Source organism: Phragmites australis, chromosome 18 (assembly GCF_958298935.1).
Source record: "Phragmites australis chromosome 18, lpPhrAust1.1, whole genome shotgun sequence".
Classification (NCBI taxonomy): Eukaryota; Viridiplantae; Streptophyta; class Magnoliopsida; order Poales; family Poaceae; genus Phragmites; species Phragmites australis.
In genome coordinates, this window is record NC_084938.1 from 4,228,409 (window position 1) to 4,240,722 (window position 12,314).

The window sequence follows — 12,314 nt, forward strand, 5'->3', positions numbered from 1 at the left end:
TCATGCTTTACAGTGGGTGGGCCCTCTTGTTATGCCAAGCATGCTTGTTTTCAAGCAATCATTACTAGGATTAGGATCAGGCGATCTGCTAATAAAAAATCTCAAGGTTCTGAGAGAGAGAGAGAGAGAGAGAGAGAGAGAGAGAGAGAGAGAGAGAGAGAGAGATTGATGAAATTAAATTGAAAATCATGGAAGCAGTGATTAGATTCATTCACCAACTTATTTGGCGCGTGATGGGGCTTCCCTTTTCTGGATTGTCCCCGCAGAGCCCAAAAGGGGTATCCTTACACGTTTGCACACACTTTTCCCAGGCTATCAATACAGTGATGTTGCTTGTCTTCTTCATCCATATTTGCTTTTTCGGTGCCATTTCAAGCTCTATAGGAACGGGGGCACGGGTCTCACTTATTTTTTTATTTAGTGGATTGTAGATATTTTTACTGTAGCTTCAACGTTACTGTAGCTGACAGACTCCACTCGATTTCTAGGCTGAATCCGCCCCTGATTGCAAGTTACGGTCACTCATGATTAAGAGAGTACAGAGAGTAGCATTGCTTTTCTCAATAATTAGATGAGGCCTGTAATCATGAGAACTATGCATTCCTTGTTAGATTTAATGACACACTTGCAAGCAATGGTGGATGATCAAGATTCTCACATCAGAAATTGTGAGGGATTCCGTCTCCAAGATCAATGGAGGATGATCAAGATTCTCACATCAGAGCTGTGGTTGTATATGCTGCATGATGTGCGCATTCAGATCCCTAAGCCCCGTTTGGAATGCAGCAGTTTCTCCGAATCGTGCAGAAACTGAACTGTTCCTAAGCTTTATAACATTGTTGTGTGGCTTGTTTGGAATCCAGACATTTTTCAGGAAACCATGTAGGTTCCAATCATTTTTCTTAAAAAAATTGCGAACAATATGATAGAGGTTCCACCAACAATATAGAAGCAAGGCGCAGGTTGGTAAAGTTTCTCTCGACTCTTCCCCCTGCTACAGTCGCTCCAGGCGAAAAAGAGGCGACCTTCTCTCCGGCGTCGATTCGGCCGGCCCCCTCTCCTCCGACGGCCTTGCCGGCGTCAGAGGCGGAGGGTGGCCCGGCCATCGGCTTCTGGTAGTGTAGTTTTCTAGTTTTTCAGGCTAGTCTAGGGCTTTCTCGGTGGTGTCGGCATGGATTCCATCGAGCTTTTGGATTCCCCACTTCATCTCTGGCGGATTCGGCGGAGACGTTGAGTTCCATGGGGCTGAGGTGAGGTGGATGCTCTACTGTGCCTCTGCGATTTGTCTGCGGGGCGCTTTTGTGCTTCCCTGCCTCTTCTTCGGCTGCGGCGGCGTCTGTGTCGGTGTTTGCCCCTACGAGTTGCAGTGGAGGCGGCCTATCCTCCGAGGCAGTTCTGGTGATGTTCTCTCTGGAGATGTCCTCGTGAGGTTGTGTCTTGCGATTGGGATGGAATTTTCTGTTACCCCCATGATCGCTTTTGGTTTCCGAGCCGGCCCTTTGGTCGTCGGCGCCGACGTCCTCTTCTGCGTGGTCTGCTTGGGTGCTTCCTGGGCGTGCTACTGTAGACTCCTCTCTGGGCTGCTGTTGTTTGTTGATGATAGCGGCGCCAGTTCCTCTTCCCTCCTGCGCCTGGCAAGTCGGCAGCCGATGTCCGTTCAGTGGTCCAGATGCGTTGTGGTGTGTCCATGGCGTTGGTTCTTGCGGCTTTTACCAATGTTTGGAGCCCCTTGCCAGCGTAGCTGTGGAGCCGCTTCCGGTTCCGGTGTTCGAGTTTGGCGGCGGCAACCGGAGCAGTCGTCGTCGATGAAGGAGAAGACCCAAATGGACTTCGATGTTATTTTCCTTTTCTTTGGGTTCTTCGGTGTAACTTGGGGATGTTTTATGGTTTCTGTCTAATATATTTTCATCCCTTCGGAAAAAAAAATATGATAGAGGTTCCTGCAGAACATATTCAAGGCACCCATGTTAAAAAAAGACACAAAACTATAAAAATTGAAAAGTCATTGTTTGATCGCGACTTGAACATGGAAGAAGTGAACGGTGGAGGACCAGAAGTTTTCCATCTTTTCTTTTTCTGAGGGAGGGCCTCGGGTTTTAGTTTGCCCAAAATCAACCTAGTGTAGTGTGGTGAGTCACTCTAGGGTCCCCCAAATTTCTCTTTTTGCAACATTGTTTGATCTCAATTAGGATCAAAAGTGCAATGCACCAAGGATGAGCTATGCATGCTAACATGCGTACTCTACCTTCTAATCAAAAGAGGGCAAGATCTAGTTAGTTAAACATATCGTTTAGGTGTTAAGATAATGCTGGATATTTCATTGCAAGGGTATAGTGATCAATAAGACGATGACTAGATGCGGCATAAGCCCATGGCATTGGTTGCTCGGCTCCATGGGCAGCTAGCAGGTGCCGCGGCCACTGGATATCTGCCTATTGGTTGCTCCATGGGACGATTCCTGGTATGCCCAAGAGGTCACCTTGCATGCATCATGCATGACATCTTCCAATATGCCCGAGTGACATGTCTCTTTTCATACGGGATAGACGTCGTGGGTCAAATTATTGCATGTTTCGATTCTAGGAATTTTACATAAATTTAGCAATATTTTGATAGGAAGCAGTTCAATCTTTCGTTTCTAAAGAGGTCATAGAAGATATATCACATTTGAGTTTCTCACTACGGTGAAAATGCGCTTCGCACTAAGATTAAGGGAGGTGTGTTACGGGTAGGAGATAAAAACTTGTCATATAATTAGGAGATAAGTTTCCTTTAATATTCTAATTTTTCCTAATCTATGATCTAATCCATCCTCTAGCAGCCGACATCGTTCGGCTATCCTCCTGACGAATGTTTATTCCTGTTGTGATCCTAGATATTATGATCCTATGATCATAATAAGAATAATCATCCGTTATGAGGATAGCTAGACGGTGTCAGTTGCTAGGGAAGAAAATAAGAATTAATCTCGTCTCCCCTAGCAGTCAACGCCGCCCTGCTATTCTCTTGGTGGATAATTATCCTTATTATAATTATAGGATCATAATATCTATAATAGGGATAAATATCTATAGGGAGGATAGCCGGATGATATCGGCTACTAGGGGAGGGACTATTGTAGATTGGGGTGGCTTATAATATTTGAGAGCCTAAATTAATTCTTCTTTATTTAATTACAATGATGTGTGACTGCCCCTTTATATATAGAGAAAATTACAATCATAAATGAATTTCAAATCCTAACTTACCAAATTTATCTCCTACTGAATTAGAAAGCAAATTAAATTTATCTCATAACCAAATCAAATCCGACTCCTACCAACTATATCTATAAGTCTTATCTTCTAGCCATAACAAGGTGCTAATCTTCATGTGCTTAAAATCAACTCAATTCACTCGATAAACAACAACCATCCGATCTGCATCCAATGATCGTCGCCCTTTCTTCTTCCTATTGTCACCTCTGTTGTTTCTCTTCATCGCATCGGCCGCCTGCTCTTCTCCACAGCATGCTCCCCCATCCTGCCTGCCTCCTCCCATCTCCAACAGCGCTCTTGCCGACCGCCGGATCCATGGCCACCAACCCTGCCCCACTAACCCGGCTTCGTTGATCCCACATCCTTGCCTCCTCACCACCAATACTGCCCAATGGATATCCCCTGTCATCCACAGCTAGTGGCATCCTCGCTACCTCACCGCTCACCCATTGCTCGCCTCTCCTATCAGGCTGGCCTGCCTCCCAAGAAGCTCCCTCTAAGGGGGTGAGCCCTCCGGAAGCCCCTCCCAAAGTCCTAACTGGTTGCTGGAGTGCAAAAAGTTGTATGCCGTAAAGAAGGGAGATTTCAGACGATTGAAGCTGAGGAAGTGTAAAATTAAACATTATATTTACTATGGATAATTGTCCGATTAGCCAAGAACACAGCACTTGGTCATATAACTATAGATTCATAAGAGGCTTCAGATTTCAAGAGGGCCAGGCAGGTTTTGGATAACCTCATCAGTGCCATGCATGGGTATATATAATACTTTATCATTTGCAAAGCTCTGCCTTTGTTAGTTAAGAATGATCCTTGCAGAGAAGACATTTCGTGCACTCAAGCTTAAGGCTAAACTTTTGACTGTACCAGAAGGATAGTGACCTCACTTCTTATTAGAGGAAATATGCTAGCCCACAGTTATCACTTAGGAGACATCATATAGAGCTCATTCAGAGTTTTCAGACTTCGGATTTCTTGAAGAAACTAAAAGTTTCTAAAGGCTGTGGATCCCTCCGATTACCGTCTCTCGAGACAGGAGAAGTAGCTGACCTTCAGAGGGAATATCTACGGAAGGAGAACACCAACTGTAATTGTCCTGACAAGAAGTGACCAGCAATTAATGACGGTGCAAATGGTGGCTGTCCTGACATCCCAATGTAAGTAGATACCACTCTGACACCTGGGACAGTGTGGCGCGCAGTTTACGATCGGCCAAGCCTCACTCTTTGGGCCGGTTCACACCACTATATTTGCCATGGTAGATAATATCTTTAGATAATGGTAAAAATATTCTACTTAGACCCATGCTGTGTGATTCAACCGATCAAGGTCTCTGTGATATAGTGATAACCTGTATCACTATTTTTATAAGAGGCATACTTATATACTTATACCTGATATGACACTATAAATACAGACCCATGGCCATCAGATCTGAAGAAAAGATAAATATATGGTATTCCTTCATTTCCACTTCTTTTCTAAGCTTAAGTCTCCTCTCTCGGAGAGGTTCCCGTCGCACTTGGTAGCGAAAAACATTTCTTTCACAACACTTCTTTTATATCATCTTGAGTCAAATCGACCTGGCTATTTTATATCAATGGAAAGCATGTTGATGGACATACGAATAATATTGTGTGCATGTCCGAGCAAGATATGATCATGGACAACATTACCAACATGCAAGGCTTAGAGTTTCGCCGCAGGATCAAAGGTTCTCACACATCAATTAATGAAACGAGCGTCGAACGGGTGTTGGTCAGTGATCATCACTCTATACTGCAACACAGTTTGGAGAGATCTCTATCTGTCGGGAGAAAACAGGGCTTACGGAAAGACTTTTGCTAACAGACGTTCCATAGAAATCTTCTGTCAGGGATACATCGGTCTGCAAAGTTCTTTCCCGGTGGACAGCAGAAATTTCCCAGCAGAGTGGCTTGTGGTGTGTAGTTGGAAGATGCTGAGCCAGCAAGCTAGAACCAACAACTAAAGGGGACCTAATGAGCAACTTTTGTCTTGTTCAAATCAAGATAATTTTAAGTTCACCCGCAACTGCAAAGAAAGATCAAACAGTGCCCTACACACAGCTAGGACAATCCTTTTCTCCCACTCACAGGGCACTTATTTGGCCAAAGAAAGGAGGCAGCAGCCACTGTCAACGTGCATGCATGTCATCTCTGCCTCTCCTTTTCCCTTTCCTCCCACTCCTGCATGGACAGGCATATATATATATATAGGTTGCAACTTTGTGCCACACATATGGAGGACCCAACACAAAAGCCACATGGCTTTCAGAATATATACATAGCTGAATATAGCACTGTGATTTGCCGGCCTTCAATTGCTCATGGAGCCTTAAGGTGAGTAGGGCTTGTAGGTGGTAAAGGAGGGTGCAATGTAGCTCACCGAAATGCTATAACGTGTCCAGATTCACTATGCGTGTTGTGCACCTTTCAGTATAGGTGCCTGGCTTAGTTTTGGAATGGATTTGGGGTTCTTGAGTTTGCCACTTGTAGTTACCTATTTTTGTTAAATAAAATCGGTTTCTTTGCATGCATTTGCAGAAGAAGGCACTGTGCATAAATTTCTGCTCCTTGATGTTGTTTATTTAAGAAACACCACCTCTAGACTGGTTGTTACCGCTAAGTCCAGAAACCAACACCATGTTCTGAGATATAAGATTTCTGAGACCAATCCAAACTGCCTTGGTTATATCGATGGACTTGAGTTTGCTGAAGAGTTTATCGCAAGTTAACGTGTTATAGTTTGGTGACTCTTCAATGCTCGAGATTTTCACTTCCCCTATATTACGATCGAGAGCATAGAGAAGCTTGATTACCTTCTCATGGTCAGAGTAAGGTAAAACACCAGTGGATCTAAGGTTGCTCACAATTTCATCAAAATGAGCAAACATAGCATCCAGAGATTCATCAGGCCCTTGCACAAACATTTGGTATTCTTGGTTGTAATTGCTTTGGCGTCTGACATTAATCTGATTAGTGCATTCATGGAAGACACTTAGAGTAGTCCAGATCTCCTGGGTAATACGGAGGTGCTGGACCCTATCAAACTCATTTTGTCTCAGGCTAGTGAACAAAATATTTCTGGCCTTGTTGTTGGCCTCATGTTGTTCAATTTAAACCTGAGTCATGCGAGCAACAAGGATCTCATAGTTGGAATCAACTACTTTCTATATTGCACTTCCTTATATTAGAAGATAAGCCTCTACGCACATCTTTCAGTACAAAAAATCTCGTCCATCGAATAACGGAATCTTTCTACTTCTCTCCATATAGCCTATGTATCACAAAACCGGTTAAGATCAACTAGTGATCAAACCGGCTCTGATACCAACTGTAGAACCGAGATAGGTGACTAGGGGGGTGAATAGGCGACTTATAAATTTCTTATGAAATATATGATCCACTTCTTGTTCACCTAACACACTAAAAAATGTACAAACATAAGCATAAACTTTAGAGAGACAAAGCGAAAGAGAAAGTTCCAAGATAACATGACTTCACGGATGGAATATAAGCCATAAATGATATTCAATACTATTTCATATGTCTTTGTGCACAAAAGCTTAAAACTTGAAATAAAAACAAAGTAAATGATAGTCACCAAAAGAAGCAACTCTCTAAGTTGATGGTCTAGTGGCAACGGAATTCAAGACCTTTTTAAAATGCATGAGAATATGAATATTTATGCCTCTAGTAATAAGAAGAACAACTTTTCAATGTTGAAAAATTCAGCTCAAAGGCAAAAATGAAAAATAACAAGAAAATCGAAAAACTTGCACCGAAGGTAAGGAAACCAAAGGAGAGTAGAAGGAGATGAACACAAGATCATGCAAGAAAATTGTCGAATATCTAAATATGAATATATGTTCATAAGGAGTACATCACACATAGACATGGTATGTGCAACAAATATTAAGAATCTTCAAATATCACAGAATCGAATTAGCGGTATCTGATATACCCGGAATCAAGGAAGTATATATCAGAGAGGTTTAGATTGGTTACCCAACCTGATATGATCAGTATTCAAAACAGATTTATCTACTTGGATGTACAAAGAATACAACTCTCTATCGACTATGGTTAGATAGGAGTCGGTACTTCCCCCTTATATAAGGCGGAAAGGCTGGGGAGGAACAACAAGACAACTACACAAAACACGTGAGAGAACTCGAGGCAAGCATCAAGATCCTAGCAGAGAAGATATTCGACGACTTTAGCCTTATGTTAGATTAGATCCGATCTACTCTCTGTAATAGTTTTAGCCATATTACTTGTACTTGAGATCATCAATATATGACAACAACACCCCCACAGGATGTAGGGTATTACTCTAATCGGAGGCTCGAACCTGTATATATCGATTGTCTCGTCTCGTAATTAATCCCTGCACTCAAAGGTACCCAGTCAATTTACGGACATATTGTCAGGAACTAATCTTTGATAGTTGGCGCGCCAGGTAAGGGCCTTCTTCTGTTTTGCAGGATTAATCATGTCTCGGGCTCACGTTTACGTTGGATTCTCCGATAACGGCTTCTACGACCACTTTGAGTCGGCGAAGGACAGCTTCGAGTCCCCTCTCGTCGACTCAAAAATTATCTTCAAAAATATGGTTTTCCGTTGGGATGGTCAAGGTGGACTGATCCACACTGGTACCCTCGAATCCAAACCAGTGGATGCGTACCGTGAGGTGGGACATCTCGAGTGAGATCCCGCGAAGCCTAATGTTCTCCACTGTATGGACACCGACAGCGACGAGGGTGGTGACGGTGATTCTAATGCTAGCCAGAACAGTCGAACAGATCGATTTGTGTATATGGCTAAAAGCAACAACCCCCCATCGGCTGACCTAATGGCGATAGATCCAAAGGTCGTGGTCGACAACGGCACGGAAATTCCCAAAGATCCGGTGACAGCTATCGCTACCAACGGTACCGGCGCCACGTTACCACCAGAAACATCTGCAGCTGGAGCCTTACGTGCACCTGACACGAGCCTCCACCGGCGAACCACGGGAGGGCGGATGCCTCCTGACCTCTCCCGACGACTCCCGGTGGGTGCGCCTCCGCCCGTGACGACCCATGGCTCAAGGGAGAAGCTCCCTTCGAACAGTCACCATGAAGCTTCATCGGCTCGATCGCCACCGAGCCTCGGTAGCGACATATTCAGTACTCCGAACGCTAACATACAAGGAGCTTATCTGATTCTCAGTTCTTTTCCAGAGTTGGATCCGGCGAATCCACTAACTCTTATGGTCAATCAAGTCAAGATCCTACTCGATGCAGCCTAGATCCAAATTGCTCCAACAAACAATCCTAACAATTCCAGGCCCCCTAGTCGGTACGGTCCCGGCTCGAGGAGCCACGGATGGGAACGCTCTCGAGTAGAGGAATCTCGGATGGGAAGCTCAGGTGGTCGAGGCAGAACACAACACTGTAGGCCAAACTGTAGCTATCCCATCCATAGGTGCAGAAATCAGAAAGACCTGAGGAATCGTATTCCTCACAATTGGCATGATTTGGGAACGGTGATCGAAAACCATCGTGAAGAACGCCGTGAAGATGATTGCTGCCACTATGACCGTAGATCTACAGGACGAGATGGTCGACATGACTCCCTTGCTTGAAGAGCCAGGCGTGATAGCCCCCCCCCCCACCTCCTCCTGAAGAGTTCAACGGGGGCTGCAAGGCTTTCGTGCATGAACTTCGATCAATTCGGTGGCCCGAGAAGTTCAAGGCGGGCCTGATCCAGAAATATGAAGGGAAAATCAATCCCAATGAGTGGTTGCAGATCTACACCACTGTTATTCGTGCAGCCGGTGGTGACAATCGAGTAATGGCCAATTACCTATTAACCGCCCTTGATGGACCCGCAAGGTCCTGGTTGCTAAACTTGCCACCCAACTCGATTAGTTCGTGGACAGAACTTAAGACTCTGTTCATAGCCAATTTCCAAGGCACATTTGAGCACCTAGGAACGGAGAACAACCTCTACCAGCTGCACCAAGGCGACAATGAATCTCTTCGAGATTCCATCCACAGTTTCAGTGACAAGCGTAACACGATCCCAGACATCTCAGATGCGCCTTCAAACGAGGTGTTCAGGACACAGACTTGCGTGGAAAGATGGCTACTCAAAAGATCCGCACGGTCAAAGAGCTTTTCAAGTTGGCCAATAAGTTCACAAAACGAGCGGAAGCGCAGGTACACGCTAAAAACCTCCAATCTAGCAAGGACAAACCTGGGTCCTCGAAGAATAGAGGAAAGAAGAACAAACCTGATGACAAGCGCAAGGGTCCTGATACGACTATAACCACGGTCGACAGGAGCAAATTGCGCAACACTGGGGACAACAAAGGCCTCAGTCAAGGTGGTGGAAAGTGGTGTCCCATCCATCAGAGCAACCAGCATGACTTTGACGAGTGCTTTATGTTCAAGAAGAAGCTTGATGAAAAGATCAAGGTAAACGTTGAGCGTGGCAATAAGCAGGCTAAGTCAAACGTGGAGGGTAACGAGCCCCAGTTCCATGAGGCTGACCACAGCTTGGCGTACATCTTCGGAGGAACCACCACGTACGAGTCCAAAAGGCAGTACAAGGCGGTCGAGCGAGAAGTCAACTTGGCCCTAACTAGGCCCACTCGGTATCTCAAGTGGTCGGAACAGTCGATCACCTTTGATCAAACCGACCATTCGGTCGTTATACCACATCCTGGTCTATACCCGGTCGTGGTTCAGCCAACCATACTCAACAGGCTAATTGCTTAGCCTTGCATAGGTTCTCGGTAGAAGTCGAGCAATGGATGTTATCGTCGTTCGCGAGTTATAGGAATTTCAACTACAGTTACAAAGGAATGATAATTTGGGATGGTGAGATGGAAAAAATTGTGACGAGATGTGAGCGGGTGCTAGGGACAATTCGGGAGAGGAGAATTGGGTGCCATAGACTACTTGCATCGTTTAAGTATCGATCATTGGTGCCGTTGGCTTAAGTACTTTTCGTACTTCCACATGTTGATCTAATGGTAAAATAAGCCGATTATCATATGTCGTACTGACGCTTGCCTTGCGGCCCTATGACGCGAAGAAAAAGTACGAGGAGATGCAAGGTGGTGGGGAGCCGAAGGTCTTCGGGACACGCTTGCGATAACCCCAGTGCCATAGAGGCATGTGCAAGTGGGTAGTTTCAGGTATGATAAAGGTTGTCTCGGGGGCCAAGAGGATGGACCTGAGTCATGCGGGTAAAGATGTACCCCTATAGGGTGTAAGATCAATCTGAATTGTCGCGCTCTCAGTCATGAGCATGCTTAAGTTTCATTGGACATCAATCGTAGAGTTCCGTTCAATTTAGAAAAAAGGAATGGAAAGTATGTAGGCTTATGGGAGAAGCATGCGCTCGTACTTGTTTTAAGTTGAGTAAAGTTTACTTTACTGAAGATTATGTTTATTGTTAGTCAATGCTAGCTGTTCAAGTCAGTATATTGGTTAAAGTACTTTTTGCTGAGTCAATTTAACTTTGTGGCTATTTTCTTGTTATTTAACTCAATGCATTATCTTAGAGTCGGGATAGTATATATATTGTGTAAGTCCGACGAGTACCTTTGTACTCAGTGTGCTGCCCTTAAGTTGATGCAGGTAATAATGAACTCGTATACGGGTACTTTTATCTAGCTGATGCTAGAGATGACCAGGTATAGAGATCGAATGTCTGAGCTAGTCTCAGTGGTGCTTTTTGAGCAATGGTGCCACTGGACGTTTGTTTTATTAATATCCTTCCACTGCATATGAAAACTTTGATCTAAGTAGAAACTGAAACTCGAAACAAGGTTTGTAATATAAGTTCAAACTTTTAAACTCTGTTCATATCTTACGATGAAACTATATTGTAAATGGTACACGTTGTGATCTTAGGCTTTATTGAGCATATATCAGGACTGCCAGAATTACCCCCGTTTTAATCGACTTAATTGTTGATTAAGCCAGGTGTAATTTGGATAGGTCTGACACGGTGGCTTGCACTAGTGGCGGCGGATGCATATGAGGGAGAAGGGGAAAGTTGGGCCGGCATTCCCATTTTATAGAGGGAGGGGGGAGTAGGAGGTGGCGGTGGCAGCTCGTGCTCCTGGTGAATAGAAAAGCGGTGCCTACCAGAATTCCTGTGGTGTGTGGCCGTGCGGGCACCATCTATCCGGGGAAAGCAGCCTCAAAGTCGTGGTGTCAAACACTGCTTTGGGTCGCTCGTGTGCTGGCGGTGAGAGGAAAAGAGAGGAGAGGGCAGAGAGGGGAAAGGAAGTTGTCAACGCCTTGAATGCTAGGGGAAAGGGCGGTGCGACTAGGAACAGCACGAGCAAGCTAGAGGTGGGAGAAGCTCCCTGTCGGCGGGTCCTGCATGTTGGTGGGAGAGGAGAGCAGTGTGGCTAGGCTACGCAGAGGAGGAGCTGGGTCATCCGGTTGGGCCAGAGCAGAGAGAAAGGGAGAGAGTGAGATGGGCTGCCTAGGGAGGAAAAATAAATAGGCCCACGAAATGGAACAGAATGAATTTGGTTTGGGATTAATTCAAATAGAAATATTTGAATTTGGATTTCGAATTGGATTTGGATTTCAACTGAATTTGAATCTAAGAATTAGATTTAAATTTGAGAGATATTCATATTCAAATCTCCACTCAAAGAACCACAAAAATAAATAAACCAAAGTTGCATATGATCATCTTATTGCAGGGATTAATTTAGAAATTAAATTGGTGCATTTTGGAATACTTAGCCAATAATAATATATTTGAATATATGCATACATGTATATACATATATTCAATTATATACTTCATCGATTTTATATTGGTTTAAATAATTAACTTTTTTAAAAAAGAGAGAGTAAATTTTGGTATAATCTAAATGCTAAAAACTCAGGATATTATAACCGCTATGTTGAGTCCTGCATGTTAAAAACACATCATGATACAAGGCAGGTTCACCAACTTCCGTTAGTCTCCAAACATAAATATGAGTTACAATGTATAGACATGCTCATGCAACTTG